General features: G+C 47.9%; 1 protein-coding gene across 2 annotated transcripts in view; it reads left to right on the top strand.

Annotated features, from left to right (window-relative positions):
• The window catches only part of CCNL1 (cyclin L1), a 30,568-nt gene extending 24,690 nt beyond the window's left edge, over window positions 1-5,878 (top strand). The window contains exon 12 of one of the 2 annotated variants that reach the window (XR_008426108.2): window positions 1,894-5,878. The gene's annotated coding sequence lies outside the window, so the exon portion shown is untranslated. The remainder of the gene's footprint in view (window positions 1-1,893) is intronic. The other variant, XR_008426109.2, reaches the window with a different exon arrangement.
• Window positions 5,879-20,609: the final 14,731 nt, after the last annotated feature.

The following is a 20,609-nucleotide window of genomic DNA, read 5'->3' as shown; positions in this document are numbered from 1 at the left end:
CCCACCTCACTGGGAAAATGGGCATCGAGCTATTGTGGGCATTTAAATGAGTTAATTTATGTAAAAGGTGCATTGAGCAGCCCTACAGAACTGTCAGCTGTCCATGTATGCTATTATCTATTACTATATGTTAAAGATGAGGAAACAGAGGCCACGAGACCATGTGCAAAGCCTGGGTCCTAGAGGGCTCCACAAGGTGTTCTTCCCTATTGCACTCTGCTGCTTTCCAACGCTGTCGAGTGTTGTCCCCTCCCAGGGACGGTTACCTTTGGCTCATGGCCATGGCCTTCAAAGTGAGTTTTAGACCAGTGCGTGGGAGAGGATTGGGGGAATAGGAGCCACCTAAGTCTTGTTTGGGACCCTGAAAATGTGTCCCGTGAGCTGAGAGTTGCCAGTTATCAACAGCAGCCTGTTCCTCATCTCCGGGCAGGAAGGCGCTGGCCCTGGCCCCTGCCCTGCTCCACTCAGACGCAGGCCGAGACCACAGCATTCTGACTCGACCCTCCTCACCCCCATCCCCGTCCTAGAGTCTGGGTGGTTTTTCCTGAAACTATGGCAGAGCTGGGATTTAAACCCAAGCCCATGTTTTCTCCGTTCTTATCTTGGTCAATAGCCCCAGAGCTGCCCAGATGCCTGTGGCAGACAGACAAATGAGGCCACAGGGACTGACACAGTCATGACTTGGCCTTCCTGTGTGGTGGAGGAAGGGGACAGGAAACTGGGACGAAGGCCAACAGTGAGTGCAGGCACACGTATGCACAACCAAGTTATGCGATTACTCAATGTGTAAATCCAGTCAGTGGGAAGATCAGATGCGCTCGAGAGCAGAGAAGTATCCAGAGGTGTCTTGGGTCAGGTAAACTGCAGTCTCCGGGGTGCGGTGCTTTCTGGAACTCAGGGTTCCAGTTTATCATGCAGTGAATCGATACTCTCCTCGTTGGCTTTGTGATCTCGGCCAAATCTCTCAGCTCCTCTGAGCTTCAACTTACTAATATGTGAAGCAGGGCAAATAAGCCCAACCTCACTGGGTGCTCCCCGTGGTTAAACACGATGCCGTGTGCAAACATGCCAGGGGCTCGCACCCAGGGGATGTTGGTAAAATGCCAGTTTCCCCACTTGGTGTAAGAGCCCGAGCACAATCTCACTTAGCTCCGCCCCAGAGATGGAAGACCTGGGAGAAGGCTCTCCGCACACAGGCTGGCGTGTTCCAGCCGCACAGGGCGCGAGCCTGTGGGTCCCTTCACTTCCCCGTGGGTGTCAGGAGCCCTTCTCAGGAGCCACGCCCCTGGAACCAGCAGTGCCAGTGGTGGGTTATGGCCTGTCTTCCTGGGTCCTCGTAGGCCTCTGTGACACACTGTCCCCCTGCTCCTCCACTGCCGGACCCTCCAACCTTTTCAGTGTTGCACTCACTGGTTTCCTCAAGGCAGGGCGATTCCTGTCACCAAGAGGACAAAGTTTTTCTCAGTTCTGCAGTGGGTCTCCAGATGCCCACCATCCTGCCTGCCCAGGAAGGGCACAGCGAGGGCACAGAGCTTAGGAGGGGACATGCAGGGAAACTTCCCGAAGTCTGGCAACCTTTCATCCCAGGCCTAGCACCAGGAAGCCAAGTGTAAAAGGAAGCTCCTCAGCGCCGTGAGGGGAGCGAAGGGGGTGTCTGCAACGCCCAGTGCTCGGCAGGACTCCCTGTCAGATGGAAAGGGAAACGGAAAATGGCTGCCCGGGTCAAAGAGCAGGAGTTCGCAGCTGATTATTCATCATGACTAGAGATTGACTGGGGACTAGATTATTCATTTCACTGGAATGGAGGGACGGGCTTGTCAATTTTTTTTTTTTTTTAAAGTGTTTTCCTCCCCAGCACTCAGATTGTTATCATTCTGCGTTCTTAATCAGCAGGGTTGATGGCATTTCACTCCAAGCACTCTGGGACGAGAGGAGTGGTTCGAAGCCAGATTACCTGGGTGCAAGCTGTTCCCCTCTCACCAGCATGTGACCTCTTGACCCCCCAATTCCTCCTCTGAAAATAGGGACAGTTGCTGTGGCGAGCAGCCTGGAAGAACATGTATGTGTGAGGAGGCCTCTCATACAGAGGGAACTCAGCAGTTACGGGTCACTTGTTTTTAATAGGCAGGAACTCTAATTTCTCTCCAGGCCAACTGGCGCTGTCAGTACCAGCAAAGAGAAAGATAGCTCTTTGGCATTTTGTGATCTTTGGGAATCTTAAAAGGTTCTAGAAGGCTGAAGAAGAGCAGTTAAGTGCTTTGGTTTCTCACCTGTTCTTCCATCCTGTCCCCATCATCTCAGGGGAAATACCAGCCATTCTAGGGAAGCCTTAGCAAGTGCCACCCTCCGGCCGCAGACAGGCCGTCTGCAGGAGCAGCCTGAAGCAGGCTAGCTGGCTGGGGAAGGGCGGGCTGGGAGGCACTTCCCACTGTGGGTCCAGGACTGCATTATATACTTCTCCTTTTGTGGGCCACTTCCTCTATTAAAAATATATATTTAAAATTATAGTTTATGATTGTATTGCTATAAAAATAGATACAATCCAGGCTAAGTTCATTATTACATATTCATCATTATTCATTTTTCTTAGGGTTGTAATAGAAATGAATTATGAGGAGCTGTTTGGCCGCTAAGGGGCAGCACCAGCTCACTAAATGCTCACAGGAAATAGGTGGAGGGGTGGCGGGTGGTGGGTAGCTGGGTGGGAAAGAGCAACCGCTGACTCACAAAGGGCTTGTGCTTCTCACAGCATTTCCTCCGTGACTACTGTGTTTGCTCCTGACAACATCAGCCCCGCCCACCAGGCAGGCAGGGCAGCAGTTATTGCCCCACTCGGGGCAAGATGAGAGGCTCACCCTGGGAGGTACAGTGTCCTGTGGGTCTGGGTTACACAGTGGCAGGGGCGGGCCGACCAGAATGTCCTGGCTCTACCTGCTGTTCTCCTTCCTCCCTCAGAGCCTCAGCCTGGCTGGATCCTCCGAGCAGACAAGGTCAGGACCCTGTGGCCAGACCTGCCCTTGACACTGTGGGCGGCTCAGTCCTGCCTTGCAGCCTTCCACATCCTGAGAGAGGGGACCCTGCATTCCAGACTGGGCCCACCCCCAGCCTCCCTGGGGCCAGGCATGCCTTTGTTCACTTGCCTGCGAGACCCCGCCTGCAGGTGGGGGACATGTTCATCCCCTCCCTGGAGACCTGAGCAAGGACATCAAAGCCTCACAAAAGGCATTCACTGAGCAGGGCAAAAGGAAGTAAGTACTCCACCTGCGTGGAGTGCCTGGACAAGTGGATGCAGAGACGTGAGAAAGACCCGAAGCAACACAGAGCATGAGATGGTGCGTCTTGGAGGTGGCTTTTCTGGTCCCAAGGGGAACACCCAGCATGCTGCCTGGTATTCCCGGCGGGAACAATGGGCCTGTCTCTTCTTCTCCACGTGCTCAGGAGGAATGGTGCTTCTTAAGGAGACCAAGTCTGAGCTGGGCCTTATGGGCAGCTAGTACACACAGTTTCCTCCTGAAGCGATGAGAATGGTGCATAGACCCACGTGAGAAAGGAAAGGCAGGCTTGTCCTTGCTGGATGAGCAAAAAAAAAAAAGATTGTTCATTTTTTTAGGGAAAATGTGAGTTGTCAATTGACTCTGACGTGGATGTGGCAAAAAGCAATGCTCAGTGCTGGCTCTTTCAGAGAGCACCTTCGTGGTTCGAAGGAGCCAAGCAGCTCCTGGGAATAAGCAATCCTTGGCAAAGTACGGCCAGGCCCGAGAGAGAGCACGTTGTTACACAGAAGCCCTGGAGCAGTGGGATGGGTGGGCGGGGCCCTGGCTGCTCCAGACACTGTGGGGACAAAGGTGACATCCACCTACTGAGCAGCGTCTGTCCTCAGAGTCACCAACAGGCCAGAATATCTCTCCACTCACACACAGAGTGACCCAGGGCTGGTCTGGTTAGGCAGGCCCAACTGAAGGGGGAATGATAGGCCTGTCACATGGATGAAGAATCAGAGTCACAGTTCAGTTTCTGGGTCCCACCCCTGACCAGTCAGGAGACTGGTGAGCAGAGCTGACAGTCTAGTCTAGGTTGGGAGTGGAGGGACTGAGAAACCTGTTTTGGAAAGGAAAGGAGCCCTCAGCAGAATGCCTGGGCCTTCCTGAGGCTATGGATGCAGTGCCTTCCTGGGAGGACAGACATGGTGGTCGCAAGCCATAGGAAAAAGCTAATCCAGGGAAGGCTTTCCCCAGGCTGACCCAGAGCTACATATGCAGGAGGTCTGTGACAGAGGAAGATGATCCCTTCGTGTTGGCACTGGAAGGGAGTTTGGGGGAAATAGAGTCAAACCCCAGTGTTGCCCAAAGCATGGTGTGACTCGCCGAATGCCCCTAGCTGCTCAGAGGACAGGAACGGGAAGTCCTCACTGATGGTCGAGAGCTCTTGCTGGTAGATGATACCACCTCCAAAATGGAAGGAGAGAGCGACCTAGAGGAGTCCTGAGGAGCCAGGTGTTTCTCTTAGGCACAGGGGGCTGAGGGTGCAAAGTGTACCTTACTTCTAAAGCCAGACCAGAGAGGGAAGTAGGCCACCAAAGCAGTGCGATTTATCAGAATAGCTGGAAAAACAAAACACAACCAGCTCAAGATCACGTGATGATGGGAAGGACATCTGTGACATGGTGTCTGAGTTTCCTTCCATCTCGTGTTATGTGACCAGCTGTTCTAAGAGCCTGGTGCTCCAGGGAGGCCAGAGGGAGTCCACCCCGACCTGAGAAGAGCAGGCCCTGCAGGGAAGTTACTCATTCCACTGGGACTTCCTTGGACGCTGAAGCAGTGCTGAGTCAGTAGCAATTTCTGAGATTGGCAGCATCGCCCAAAGCCTTCAATTGTGATTCAGCAGAAAACAATAGGACAACGCATTGCCCTTGGGTGGAGAGACCTCTCACTTCGAACCACCCACCTGTGCCTTTGGGAGAGCAGAGGCTGCTTGCTTTCCCCTGACAGTGGGACAGTGTGGGCTGGCAGAGCCTCCTTGGCTCAGGGCTGGGCTGGGGGCTGGCCATGTGCACTGAAGCATCAGTTTGATTTCTTGAGTCAAGCAGCCAGATTTCTTCAAATGTTTGTTTTGCCAAAGAGAAAAAGAGCATAGGGTTTAGATTTGGAAGGCACTTTAGAGAACAGCTAATTCTATAATTTCACAGATGAAGAACCAAGTATGAATAGATTTCCCCAGGATTCTACAGAACCTCTTTCCTCAAGGCCTCCGTTACACCTGGCTAACCAGTGAGCAAGGGTGGGGGGTTCTCTGAGTGGCGAACACACATCTGGCAGGTAGAAATATGCCACACACACCCCTCCTGCTACCCTCCCCCTAATTCCCGGAACCCGTGAATGTATCACTGTACACGGCAAAGAGGACTCTGCAGATAAACTGAGGATTGTGAGGTTAAAAAGATTACTGTGGGTTATCTGGGTGAGGCTTATGCAGTCGCAGGGATCCTTGTAAGTGGAAGACAAGAGCAGGAGAGGCGGAGTCAGAGAGAGAGATTGGGAGATGCTCTGCCGCTGGCTTTGAACATGGGGAAGGGGCTTTGATCCAAGGGCCGCGGCAGGGCTGTAGCAGCTGGAAAAGAAGGAAACACATCTCTCCCTAGAGCCTCCAGAAGGAACAAAGCCCCACTGACACCGTGATTTTAGCCCAGTGAAACCCATTTCGAACTTCTGATCTCCAGAGCTGTAAGATAATAAACTTGTGTTGTTTTAAGCCAATAAATTTGTGGTAATTCATTATGGTAGCACTAGGTAACTAATACATGTCACCTCACCTCTCCATCCCACTGCTATGTAATTTGTGGTCGTAAAGTATGTGCTTGAAAACCAATTTGCCAGCCCTTGATTGACACTTAATGAGATATAAAAACAAATACTTTTGAAAGTCACAGTAAAAGTACCACGTCCCTTTCATCCAGTAATGGAAGCTGTAGATACTGAGCAAGGTGGATGCAGCTGGATATAAAAACTAAACAGCTCAATTTTTCTCTCATCAGCAACCTCTTAAGCCCCCTCTGTTGAATTATTCTTCCACTTTCATAGGTAAAGTGCTAGGCTATCCTACAACTTTTCTGGTCACTTTTGGGTATTAATAAGCATCTCATTTTTAGGTGTGGGAAGTCCAGTCTAGTCACACAGCAAAGCTTTAATCTCTTGTTGAATACAGAGCTTTCCCACCCTCGTTTGGGCCCGAATAGGGCTCTGAGCCGTGCAGAAGTGCAGAGGGTGTGCCGGGGAGAAAGATAGTCAGCTTCTTGACTAGTTTCCTGCGTGATTCCTCCACTCCTCCGCCACTCACTTTGAGGGCTTGGGCTCCTTCAAGGTGGGAAAGGAGGGGCAGGCGGGACCCACTCAGAGTGTGGCAGATGTCCCAATGATAGCTCCTGACTTGTGGAGGATTTGGGAGACCTCCAGACACACAGTTCTGTCCCAAGGTGTCCCAGCCACTGGCTGCCTCTGCAGAGCATTTCCCCCAGCTCCTCCACAACAGTGCATCCCGTGAAACCAACTTTCTGTTTGGAGCACCTCACTCTGTCTTCTTGGGTAGGGTCTCTTTCACGGTGACACCTTGCACAGCCTCTGTCTGAGCCGCAATGAAGGCACCTCTTTGCTTTGCAAAGCACTGCCCCCGCCCAGCCTCGTCTCTCACCGGTCCCAGGCAGCTCCAGCCAGAGTCCCACCTTTGGATTTTCCCAGGTAAGCTTCAGCGTTACAGACCATCGTAGTCCAATACTGCCATTGGATTGTTTGTGGGAGGCAATAGAAGCTGCCAATGTGTAGAAGCAGGTGAGTGTGTCCTTCACAACCCCTGGATCTGTCTTTGCACAAACAAGTCATCTGAGGGAAGCATTATAGCATCATAAACATAAGATTCAAATAAACTATATGGTTAGCATCAGACGACCAGGGTCCTTGGAGCCAATTGCTGGCTATGGGACCATTGAGGGCTCAAGCCTCTGGTATCTTAAAGGGTGCAGGCTACAGGGCCTTAGATCTATGTCTGCTCAAGTCTATCCAAGTGTGAGAGTCTCGAATATTTGGTCACATTTAATACCTGTCTGAGTAGCTCCTCAGCTTAGGTGTTCTAATCTCTGGATGGTCTGTCCTTCTGCCTCCTCCTCTCTCCCTCCCTGTGGCCCACTCTCTTCCCTCTTCTGCTTTCCTCCCCGTGCACTTGCTGCTGTTCTGTTGTTCTTTTCCCTTGCTTCGATGATTGCGTTCACTTGCTTAAAGCTGAGATGAAGTTATCGAGAAGTGAATGTATTGTTTTAAACAATTGTGAAGTTTTACTGTGCGCATCCCAGGGGATGGTTACATGAGGCATAAGGAAAGCATGAGTGCTTTTCTTGTGTGAAGTTACAATGCCAAATGCACACAGATGGCATCTGTTTCACTAGAAGTTACTGTGGTATTTCTCTTTAATCAGATCATGAAAGATAAAGTATATGACATTGGAGAAACAGCTGATCACAAGTTCCACAGAAGTGGGAGAAACATTGAACGCAGAAGTTTAAAGCAAACATTTCTTCTTTCCAGAAGAGACTAATGACGGCTAAAGGAGCAGGAACAAGACACAGTGCTGAAGAATTTCAGCGCTCTGGAGAGCTGCTCTATCAGAAAAAGAGGGAAACAGCCACCCATGTCTCTGAGAGTGTCAGAGTGTCCCATCAGGGCTCAGAGCCCAGTTAGGCAGTCCCTAGAAGGGACAGAGTGGCTCTGTGGCCTGTAAGATCCAACTAAAACGTCCTGGAAGTGCATCAACAAGAGCAAGACTGGCGATTATGGGACAGGGGGCAAGTTGGGGGAGCAGAAAAAGAGGAGAGTAACTAAGGCAACGCACAGTCGCATCCTCCCTGCGGTGCCTGGGAGAGGAGGGCAGGGGCAGTGCCCATGGGCCGGTGGCAGGGCCGCTCCAAGTGGAGAGATGCCGGTGGGCTGGCAGCCAAGGGGTCTGGGTAACATGGTCTCAGAGGCATTTAATACCAGTATTTTGGGTCGGTGGCTCTATGATCTGCATCATGAAATATACAAATTGGGCTATCTAAGCTTGATGTCCTTCTACGTTTGATACACAGACTTAGGAGGATCTGCCTTTCCTGGCCTGAGAGAGGATGGGCTAATGGAGTCACAACACACTATGGCCCGAGGAGGCTAGCACACTTGAGTTCACTGCTCAGCGTAGGCGAACAGATGAGTGCTCCAGTCAGCCTCCGTCATCCAGCCGTGTACTTAGGATGAGGCAGTGGTTGCTCTTAGAGCAATGGTTCTTAGACATCGTGGGCATCAGTTCACCCAGAGGATTTATTTTCCTGAGCTGTGTATCTGATTCAGCAGGGCCAGGTGGGGCAAGCTCTGTGGTTATGCTGAGATGTGGTCCAGGGACCACACCTTGAGATCTACTAAGAGTCCCTCCCCATCCTGCCTAAGCTACTCCCCAAGTCACTTGAATCAGAATCTCTATGGGTGGGACACAGGCATCGATATATTTTTTAAAAAAATTCCCTGGGAGGTTCCAAAGGTGACCCGACTCTCAGGTCTGCCATTCTAAGTGGTAGGCATTAAAATACTATCATCTGGGCAAGAAAGAAGCATTTCCTGTCCTGCAACCAAACAGCACTGGGGTATACCTGGAGAATGGTAGTTACCACTTGCCGTGTGCCGATATCATGCCAGGATGAACTAGTTTGCTCCTTACAGCTCTCCCCAGTGTATAGATGCACGGGACAGGCACCTAGTGAAGTTAAGTAAGGTCATAGACCTAGTGACAGGACTGGGGTTTGAATCCAGGAGCCCTGGTCTCCGAGTCTCTGCACGGGGCCTCCACTGTAGAGCCCTGTGCACTCAGTCTGTGGGAGTTTGGTAACAGCTTTGCCCTCGGTGAGCAGCATTTATAGTGGCCGTGCAATGAGTCCCACCCACCACCAAAGTGGGGTAGAATCCAGAATCCACCATTGCACAGTAATTTAACTTGAGCAAGTTAAATTGGGACTTTAGTCCTCCTGAGCCCATTTTCTCCTCTGGAAGATGGGTGTCAATGTGCCTACCCAGATGCCTGCTGGGAAGGCCTGAAAAAAATTAGGCAAGTACTTGGTCCAGTGCCTGACTCAAAGCTGAGGGTCAAGAAATATTCTGTCAGAGTGGGGGTGGTGGGTGGAGAAAGGAGAAAGAAAAAGAAAAAGAGAAAAAAATGCCCACTCTGTTCCCTTTCTCCCTCAACCTTTCCTCTCATGGTCCTCAGAACCCAAAAGAGTTTTCCCCAGTTGCTTCTTGAGTGACTTTGCAGACTCTCTTTTCCTCACAAGTGGCAGCCTCCTTGGACTACACAAATACATTCTGGGGAGACGAGAAAGTTTTCCTGCTCTGTGGCAGGAAGCACAGATGTTAAGCTTTGTTGAACAATGAGGTGAACATTCGGGACACTTGAAATGAAGGGCACCTGTGCTTCAGCTCGGGGGAAGCTCAGGCATGATTCACAGGCTGTGGTGTCCCAGCACATCCCAGAGCAGCTGCACAGCAGCAGGGGCGGGCTGCTGGGTGGGGCGCCCACAGCTGCAAGGCAGTTGTTGCTAATGAGACCAGTACTGAAGCGTGTGAGTGACTCACTCACCACAGTAAAACATTAGACTAGATGTGCTCTCATGAGGGGACCGAGCAGGGCAGAGTCCAGCTCACTGTGACCGTCCACAATTCTGGGGTAGGCCTCTGGGAGGCTTGCAAGGGAAAATCACCCAAACAGATTGCATATGCTGTTTAAGGCAGATTGAAAGGACATTTTTAGGGTATCTAGAATAACAAACTGTTATACCTACACACTTCTGGGAAGTTTTGAGGGGGATCATAAAAGAAGATGCAGGCTCCTTAAACAAAGATGGGATAAGTAAATCAGAGAGAGAGAAGTCTGGCGTGGCCAGGGGCAACAAGGGTTAAAGAATGAGAACTAACCCAGAGAATCTAGGCTGGGCAGGACGCCTGACACCCAGCAGAAAATTAGGCTTTGAGGCCCCTGGCAGGGAAGGCAAAAAGAACTGCACATGCATCCTGTGACTTGCTTTTCTTTTTCTTTCCACTGATTAAAATTTAAAAAAAAAGAAGAGAAAAGCGTAGCCAAACTTTGCCCAAGCACTGAAGTCCAAGTGCAAGTTATCAGCAAGGTTTTTGTTTTGGTTTGTTTTTTAAAATGATCAACATAATGAATGTCTATGGCACTTTTACAGAGAATTTAAAGTTGTTCTTCACCTAATTATTTCTTAAAATGACACAGGATAAATGATCTGAGAACACATCTTTATTGAATCCCGGAGTGAGCTTATCCTGAAGAGAATGTTGAGGTCCAGACAAGGGAAATTTAGTTCCTTGCAGGTTACCACTTCTGATTGTTTGGGCAACGTCTAACCGCCCCCCACTCCACACCAATGCGAAGATAAACATTATTTAATAGCTCTTTAATAAGAGTACATTTACAGGGAACAGTTTCCTGCGTATGCAGGCTATCTAAAATGCAGCCTGTGGAAGGAAAGAGAAATACGATTTTGTGCTTCTTTTTGGACCAGAGGGTTGAAGTGAAAGGCGGTGTGCAAATTCCAAGATTTTCAAATCTAGAAGAACAAAACCTCAATTGTGGATTAAGCTGTACTTCGAACAAAAGCTGGAATAGCCTGCTTTGCTTTCTGAAGTTAACAACAGCCGAAAGGGAACCTGTGTTTTGAATTTAAAAGAAGCAGGGTGAGATTAAAGTTAAGAACAGAGGAAGCAACATAGTCTTCCTAAATATATTATCTTCATTAAATGTATTAGCTTTTGGATGGTCAGAATTTACAACCTAGTCACTGAATTGTGGCCCAGTGCACCCTTTATTATCAAACTTGGCCTCAAGAAGCTTTAGGAGCCTTCAGCCCAAGTCACCGGCATGCTGGAGGGACTCCTGGATCTCCTGTCTTTCGAAATGCACAGCCTCCTACCCACCCACAGCCTGGAGACCACCTGCAATCTTCCCTTTGCTGTTCGGATCGTTGAGCAAACACTGTTGTTTGCAAAAGCACAAGGTTCAAGTTGTGAGAAAGACAGGGAACACCAAACACCCGAGCACAGGTGCACAGGCACTAGGCTGGCGCCTGCTGGGACTGTGGCGCTTAAGGTCTCTCTGCATGCACCAGGGTGGAGAGGCCCCATGCGACTCAAGGCAAAGGGAGGGAGGGCCTTGGCCACGGGCACAGAGGTCATCCAGCACCCAGTGGACCACAGACAAGGAACGGGAACGTGTCCCTGAAAGGAACTGCCACATGTGCTGCGACTGCTAAACACATATGTGCGCTGGTTCCTGGGTTGCAGGGTCCTGGACTGTGTGGTCTGCCCCCGGCATGGACGGTCTGCTAACCCCTAAGCACACCTGGCCAGCAGAGGCACCGCCTTGTCCCAAGCTGCCACCTCCAGTCTTGGCCCAGCAGTGTCAGGAAAGAAGGGGGCATTGGGCCTTGGCCACGCTCAGCTGCAGCCATTACGCAAGTCAGTCACGCCACCTGCCTGAGGCTCATTCCACACCTGCGAAACGGACTGATCCCAACACTGAGCTTCCTACCCACCTGCGAGTGTTATGAGGACCCTGTGAGGCAACGAATACGAAATACTTTGAAAACGGCAACCTTGCTTGCCATAAATTAATTCATTTGTGAATCCCATTTCCTTCTTGACGCCTTGCTGGACTGAAGTAGAGTTGATTTTGGCCATTGGGTTTTCTTCGTTTCTTTTTCTATATTTGACTCTAAAATTAAATTTGTCTTTGCCTCCAACACCTAAAACCTGTGGTTTCGTGTCTCTACTCTGCTGTTTGTAAGTCGTCTGTCTGTTCAGGCTCAGAGGCCCGGGGGCAGAGAGAAAATTCCTCTGGCTGGGGTCTGCTTCAGGACCACTTTTATATTCGGCTCTTCAAACATTTAGAATCAGGTTGATGGTAAAACTAATTTGTGATATTTTAATTTTTGCATACTAGTATTTTTATTCTTTTTTCTATGTATAAAAATAAGGACATGGCTGAGATTACTCAACTCTATGTCACTGAACTCATAGACTACTCTATGTCATTGTGTACCCTACACTTTTTCAGCATTATAACATGTGCTAATATTTTTCCACAGCATTTAAAAGTGTATGTAAGTATCATTTGTAATGGCCATTTCTCCATTTAGTAGGCTATACCATATTTTACTGAATCATTTCCCTACCTTTAAACATATGAGTGGTTTCCAATTTTCCACTACGATAAATAATAATGCAGTGAACTTTTTTTTTCAGAAAGCTTTTTCTGCTTTCTGTTTGCTTCCTTAGAATAAATTTCTGTAAGCAGAATTCTGGGTCAAAGGTTATAAAGATTTCAGAAGACTTTTTGATGTCATGATGTAGAGGGTAGCACTAGAATAGTTTGGAGCGGTGAGGATTTTACCTAAAAACTATGATTGACCTGAAAAGATGACAGAGAGAGAAAGATGGCATGGGGAATCTCTTAGAACTGGAGGGCCTTGTTCTAAATGTATATATTAATTTTCATAACTATATGAGACACTTGTCTGCTTCAGAGCCTTTCCCCTGCGCGTCTCACCAGGCTCACTGACAGCCTGCACTCAGGCAGAAGGTTGGGAGAGTATCTGGCAGTGGGGGTGACAACTGCTTCCTCCACATGCAGACTGGGGCTTCTCAAGTGGCCCCACACTACTGCCATGGTTCCGGTGACGACAGAAGTAGAAAGGACCTACTTTCTACTTCTTGAGGCCAAGAAGTAGAAGTAGAGACGTCCATCTAAACTCCTCACTTTGTCGTCAGCGGAAAATTGGACTCTTCCATGGGATTTCAAAGAAAGCATTGCACACGCACAGGGATTGGTGATGTGGCAGGGTTTATTTGGGAGGAAATCTGCCCCTTGGTTTCCAGTGTCTCATCTGCTTCCGTCCCACCATGGGAAAAGTCCTCAGCAAGGCCAAAACAAAGGCCAGTGTCCAGAGTTCTGTTTCATATTAAAGCTTAGTCCTTTGGAGCCCAAGCACTCTGCCACAGGCCCTGATTGCTGCTAGAGCCACACGGCTGCGTGCATTCCTGGGTGAGACAGCACATGGACAAATGGGGAGAGTGCAGGTCACTGAGAGGGCGGGCTTTTTTGTTCCCCTGGGATTAGATTAGCTTGGGTTTGGGACAGACCAAGTGCTTTTTCTTTTTTAAAGATTTTATTTATTTATTTTTAGAGAAAGGGGCAAGGAAGGAGAAAGAGAGGGAGAGAAACATCGATGTGTGGTTGCTTCTCATGCACCTCCCACTGGGAACTTGGCTGGCAACCCAGGCTTGTGCCCTGACTGGGAATCAAACCGGCGACCCTCTGGTTCGCAGGTCTGCGCTCAGTCCACTGAGCCACACCTGCCAGGGCCCAAGTGCTTTTTTCAAAATAACCAATCAACTAATCAACTTCCCAAGCTTTCATGGGCTTTTGATAGGTCCACCCCCTAGTTAGACTGACAGGCCTCTATGGTTAAGCACCTGCCCCTGCATCTCTTAGCATGTGCTCCTGGGGCATTTCCTGCGCTCCTAGGATTAAGTCCCCTCAGCCAGTCCCCGGGAGTGTGTGAATGAGTCTGTAAATGCTATAGCTTCCTGGCTAAGCAAGCAGGCTTATGCACCTCAGTTAATTAAACTCAATGTCTAATTCCCTCTTTTCTATTTCTTATTAGTAACTAGTTAACTGTCTGTGGCACAGGTGGCAAACACAAGGCCCATGGGCCGAATCCGGCCCTCCACCTTGTTTCTACCCAGCAGCAGTGCTGAGCTCCTTGCCTCTAGTTAAGGAGTAGTTACATTTATACAGTCCTAAAATTACATTTGGCCCTTTGAAAGCAACTGTGAGGTTGATGTGGCCCCCAGTGAAAATGAGTTTGACATCCTGATCTATGGTAACAATTTTTTAAAATTATTTTTTTAATTCTCACCTGAGGATGTGCTTATTGATTTTAGAGAGAGGGAAAGGGAGGGAGAAAGAAGGAGAAAAACATCCATGTGAGAGAGGAACATTGATTGGCTGCCTCTCCTAGGCACTCCAATCAGGGACCAAACCCACAACCTAGGCGTGTACCCTGACTGGGTATTGAACCTGCAACCTTCTGGTTTATAGGATGATGCTCAACCAACTCAGCCATACCAGCCAGGGCACTACAGTTGAAGAACCTGAAGCTTAGCTTTCCCAGGACAGTGGCTCTTCACCCTGGTTGATATTCTGATATTCTGATATCATTGGCCTGAGGAGGGGCCGAGGTCTCAGTATTATACAAAAGCTCTTTAGGTAATACTAACATGACCTAAGATCGAGAAGTTCTGGTATAGCAGGCAAAGTATGGACTTTAGAATCACTAATATCTGGGTCAAATACCAGCTTTGTCATTTATTAGCTGTGTGATTTTGAGTAGATTAAGAGTAGATTAAAAATGAGAGTCCTCATTTTTACACCATGAGATTGTCATGAGGATTAATGAAATTTCATGTGTAGAGTATATTTTGAGGTTCCTGGCACATGGTTGGCATTCAAAAATACCGGGTCCTTTAGCGGGTACCGAAGGTCCTCTAGCTAGTTAACGGCAGAACTACAAGACCAGTCAGAACCATGCTGTGTACCCAGTAGGCACTCAACGAATACTTGTTGGAGTTCTTTTTATAGGATGATCTTTGAACATGAATATGCATGTTACTGAGATGTTCGAATTGCATTTTGAGTTGATATTAGTCAGAACAATGAGAGATTTATCTTATTTGCTAGGCATCAATTTGCATCTTATTTTTAGTTCCTCAGCTACAAAGGAACCCAGTTTAATTCTGATAAAACAATTGATTTTGACTGAACTCTTGCTAGAAAAAAGTTATATTTTTATAATTCCATAAATGTAAGAGAATGTTTATGTAACTCGTGTAGTAAGCTAAGGACAGTTAAAATGTCCTAAAAAAATTGACATGAAAATTGTAAGAAAGACCCCTCAAGCGATGGTCTAATACTACCTCCTGTTTCACTGACGTCAGCCCATGGGTCTGTAGTATAATATTTTCTGTCTCCATTCTGGGCGGATGGATAGGTGGACAGGTAAGGCAGGATCTTGTTTGAAAAGACATGCAATTGAGGCCTGGCTCTGTCATTCATGGTGTGTAAACATTTGGTGTCATTTTTCTTTGCCCTTTTGCCTTTTCTTGAATAAAGTGAGGACTTTCATGCCACGACCTTTCGCACAAAGTGAGTCTAGAATTGTGGCGCTGATCAGTAGGACACAGTTATTAAACATTTATTAAGCACCTGCCATGTGCCCGCACTATGGTAGGAAGCCCTGTGGGAATGACAAAGCCCTGGGCCTTTATGGGGAGTCCAGCTAGTAGAGAAAAATCCCACAACTGCGGAACCAATTTCCACCTAAGAGCTATGATAAGTCCGGCCCAAGTGACTCATGCGAGAAATAAATGGGAACATTTAACAGATGACAATCACGGGAGACACGTAAAAGAGGCTGAAATTCAATTTCCTGCCTCTTAGCACTTTATTTTTCTTCAGTCTCTGACACAAAGTCCTGTATGGTAATAAGCTGAAACGAAACTGTTTTAAGCTGGTTGGAGCCAGGCATTTGCCTAAGAGCACATTCCCTTGGTCTGCATTCTACATCCCCGTTACTTTGCCTGGTCCCCAGCGGCCTTCGCGAGCCCGGGCTGGCCCCCGCCCCTGGGCAGAGCTCGGGCGCCTCCTGCAGCTCTGGACAGAGCCCGTACTGTGCAGAGGATACACAAAGGGGGCACAGAATGCAAAGAGCCGCGGAGGAGGGGTGGCAGAAGGAATGTTTGAGCTGTGCCATCTCACAGATGGCCACTGGGAGGGCAAGGCCCGAGCTGTGAGTCACCACCCTTTGGCAGGGCTGAGCGGCTGATGAGACGGGTGGGCATTTTTGCCTGACCCCATTCCAAGCAACTCCCCAAGTCCTTCAATTACCCATTTGTAACAGTCTCTTCCCGCAGCCAGGAGAAAACAACAGTGGCAGCCTATATATCGAACCTCAAAAGGAAAGCCGTCTGGATTATGAAGATAGAAGGGGAAGTTCGAGAGACTCACAATGAAAGGGTTTCACAAGAGCTGACTGTGCGAGTGTGGATTTGGGAACTCTCGGAGCATTGGAAATGATTTCCTTAACAACGGAAGGAAAATTGACCAGGGGCATGAGTGTTTCATTCATCTTTCAGATCAGCACTGCGGCATTGCCAACAGAAGAGAATATAGCCCGGGTTTTAGGCCTCCGTGCAGCCAGGGGCTCCCTGTGTGTTCCTGCGCAAACCCTGTCCTCTCCCCGGGTCTCATTTTATCCATCTGTAAAAACAACAGGCTGATCCAGGTTAAGTTGTACGGTCCTTCCTGACTGGAACATCCTGATTCAGTGCAAGCCATTTGAGGGTTGCTAAATTATTCATTGCTTCACGCAGAGAGATCTAACTTTGTGCAAGAGATGAATAAAGCATACTCATTGACTTTCTGACTAAGTGGGGCCGGCTGGGGCGCCTCGGAGCGGCTGTGCCTCCTATGCGTGCTGCGCTGCACAGGGATGACGAGCCTCCACCCGCCCTGGGGAAGAGAGCTATTTTGAGGCAGGGCTGGCTAGAGATAAGGTGTCTCCTTTCTTCACAGGGCTCTGGCCCTGACTCACCCGAAGTTCCTGGGTTTAAAGCTTAACCCTTGATGAATGGATGTAAGCTAACCCCTCTGCTTGCCTAAGTAAATGGCTCCCAGAACACTGTTTCCTGAGCCCCAGCTTTATCAGGGTGCCTAAAGAACATTCTTTGACCTCAGCTTGCTTAGAGAGCTTCTCTGAAGTCCAGTCCTAGCTTGTAACCTCTCTCCTTGACATCTCTTGTTTGCTCCTTCCTGTTACTCCCAGTCTTCTGGATTATATAAAGCGAACGGCTCAGTAATCCTTTTAACAGCAAAGAAATCTGGCCTCCTCGGTTAGGTTGGGGGATGGAAGTGTCTCAAGATTCTTGAAAGAGGCACTGGACAGAGCTGCAAATGTTTTGCATGAAAAAGCCCAGGATATGAACGACACAAGAGACCTTTCGAATTATGCTGCTTTGAGTGACAATGAAATTAAACTATAAGGCCCAGTGACTCTAACATTTTAATTTAAAAGCTTTTTATTAAACCAACAGATACTTAGTATTACAAGAGCTTGAGATATTTTTCCCTATTTATTTACACTCTTGGTGTGTTATTTTTAATTGATTTTTTTTGGCTTGGGAACGTTGAAAGCACCCTGTGGCACTTGACATGACAGGACTGGGGGCTGCGGCCTGGGCTGCGCCTGACTTTACTCAGTCACTTCGCTCCTGGCAAGCTGGATGCAGATGGAAATGTTAAAAAGTGACTCATATTTCAGAGACACTTGAAAGAGTTCGCCTCCTTGAAAAAAATGTGCACCAAAATCCTTTCTCATGAAAATAATCACTTTTCTGTTTGTTTTTAAAATTAAGGTGTTTGAATTTTAAGTTCTCTTGACATAAGGGAGATGACCCTGTGAGGAAAGCACTGTCCTGGAGAGAGCTGTGGAGTTGCAATGACCCATGGGAAAACCATAGTCACCGCTTCCAAATGCTCTTTCTTTACCTGGGGATGTGGGGTTGCGGGCACGTGTTGGACTCACAGACACAGAGTTGGGCGGTATACCGAAAAGAGGCCAGACCAGGCTCCAGAGCCCGCGTTCCTGCTTAGGTTCTGTCCCAAGTGGTGTGGCCTTGGAAAGGTCACGTTTCCTTCCTGTACCTTGGTTTCCTCTCTATAACATGAGAGGGTTGTACAAATTGGACTCAAAGTTCCTCTCAGTTTTGATATTTTAGGATTTGGACAATTTATTGTTTGGTAGCAGCGACAAAAAAAAGTTGGTAGTATTGATTTCAATGCAAGTTATGAAGCAGTCTGGGCGCCTGTGCCATCTTGGTGCTTTGCGTACGATAGGAGATAACATTCAAGCATTCCTTTGTTCAACAAACACTTATGCACACCTACTGTGTGCTAGGCACTGTGCTAAGGGACAGGGATACAGATGTGAATAAAAGCTAGCCCCTGTGGGGAGCTCTCAGTTACACAGAGGAAGTGGACATGGCAAAACTCACTTTAAAAAACAAATTATTTATATATTTAATCCATTAAACTCTCAGATTTTTTTTTTTACGTTTTTATTCAATTTATTGTGGTGCCATTGGTTAATAAAATTATACGGGTTTCAGGTACACAATTCTATAACACATCATCTGTGTATTGTATTATGTGTTCACCACCCCAAGTCAAGTCTCCTTCCACCACCATCTATCCCCCTTTCACCCTCTTCTACCTCTGCCGCCCCCTTCCCTCCTGGTAATCACCATGCTGTTCATACTGTCATCTGTGTCTGAGGTTGTTTTTCTCTTTTCTTCCCTTTACCTTCTCACTCAGCCCCACAAACCCCCTCCCCTCTGACAGCTGTCGGTCTGGTCTCTGTATCTGTGAGTCTGTTTCTATTTTGTTTGTTAGTTTATTTTGTTCCTTAGGTTCCCTATCTCAGTGAAATTATACAGTATCTGTCTTTTTCTGACTGACTTATTTCATTTAGCATAATACTCTCCAGGTCCACCCATGCTGTTGCAAAGGGTAAGATTTCCTTCTTTTTTACATCCAAGTAGTATTCCATTGTGTAAAGGGACCACAGCATTTTTACCCACTCATCTACTGATGGGCACCCGTGCTCCCGAATCTTGGTTATTGCAACACTGCAACAAACACATGGGTGTGCATATTTTTTTGAATTAGTCTTTGGGGTTTCTTCAGATATACACCCAGAAGTGGAATCACTGGGTCAGTTACAGTTTTAATGTTTTGAGAAACCTCCATACTGTTTTCCACAGTGGCTGCACCAGTCTGCATTCCCAGCAACAGTGTATGGGGGCTCCCTTTTCCCCACATCCTTGCCACCACTTATTGTTGGTCGATTTATTGCTGGTGGCCATTCTGACAGGTGTGAGGTGATATCTCATTGTGGTTTTAATTTACTTTTCTCTGATGATTAGTGACATTGAGCATCTTTTCATATGCTTATTGGCCTTCTATATGTCCTCTTTGGAGAAGTGTCTACTCAGGTCCTTTGCCCATTCTCAGATTCTTAATTACAAAATTATGTACCAAAGAAACATTTTCACCCTACCCTTCAGCTTTTACTTCATGCCTCAGAATCACTGGGTTGAGGTAAAGTCAGGGCTCTGTAGTGATTTTTTAAAAAAAATTTTATCATGGAAATTTTAAGTATGAGTCAGAGAGAGAGAGAGGGAGAGAGAGAGGGAAGAAATAAATAGAACCCTATGTAAGCATTACTCAGCTTCAATAATTATCAATTTGTGGACAGAATTGTTTAATGTGCATCTCAGCCCTTGTGCACTGTTGGTGGGAATGCAGATTGGTGCAGCCACTATGGAAAACAGTATGGAAGTTTCTCAAAAAATTAAATATGGAACTGCCTTATGACCCAGTGATTCCACTTCTGGATATATATCTGAAGAAACCTCAAACACTAGTTCAAAATAATATATACACCCCTATGTCCATTGCAGTGTTATTTATAATATCCGGGCTATGGAAGTAGCCCAAGTGCCCATCAATAGAGTGCATAAAAAAAAGCTGTGGTATATGTATAAGGGAATATTACTCGGCCATGAAAAAGAACAAAAACTTACCACCACTTACCGAAAGGGAGTGAGCGTGGCCTCAGAGGGTGCAGCCTGTGGTAAAGCTCTTAGACGTTTGCAACAGGGGAAGGTCCTTAGGACTAGCTAGGGACCCTACATGACTGGGTAGGAGAGGTGAAGGATTGTCCTGTCTGCCACAGAAGGGCTGGCCGGGGTGCCTAGCACCCTCAGAGCAGCTCTGAGGTGGCACCCTTTAGAGCCAGGCCCAGGCCACATGGGTGACTCCAAGCCCCCCAGTGCGCACAGCCTGTGCACACCGGTGGCCATCCTGAGTGATGAGTGAAGAGGCAAGAAAATGAATCTTTCTTTGTCACTGAGTCATTTTCCCTCAGATGCTTCTATGTGCTCTATAATTTTTGTCTGGAATCCTTGGAAAGGCTCTCTTCTTGTCTCAGAAGCTCTGTGTTTCTGAAACAGTCAAGTAACTTACACCTCCCCAGCCACCACCAACACCATCCCACCCTTGGATTTTACAGCCACTGCTCCTGCTCACAGGGTGGAGGCAGCTCCCTAAATCTCCTTTCCTCTCTGCTCTCCAAGAATCCCTCAAGGCCCACCACCTCTGCTTGGGGCTGCCCTGCGGCCCCACTCCGCAGCTGACCCTCTGGTATCAGCGCCCTCAATATGGCTGCTGTCGGGGCCAAACCAGTCCCCTCCCCCTCCAGGGTAGTCAAGAAGATCAATGGGGATGATAAAAGCAATTCACTTACTGCCTAAGCAAGCCTCAAACAGGGTATTCAACTTGCAAATTAAAAAAAAAAAATTCTGTTGCAGGAAATTTTAACATCTGCGAAGGAGAAGAGCATCATTGAGTTT

This window comes from Desmodus rotundus, chromosome 2 (assembly GCF_022682495.2).
Source record: "Desmodus rotundus isolate HL8 chromosome 2, HLdesRot8A.1, whole genome shotgun sequence".
NCBI lineage: Eukaryota > Metazoa > Chordata > Mammalia > Chiroptera > Phyllostomidae > Desmodus > Desmodus rotundus.
The sequence above is the reverse complement of the archived record's forward strand: the minus strand, read 5'-3'. Positions and strand labels throughout refer to the sequence as shown.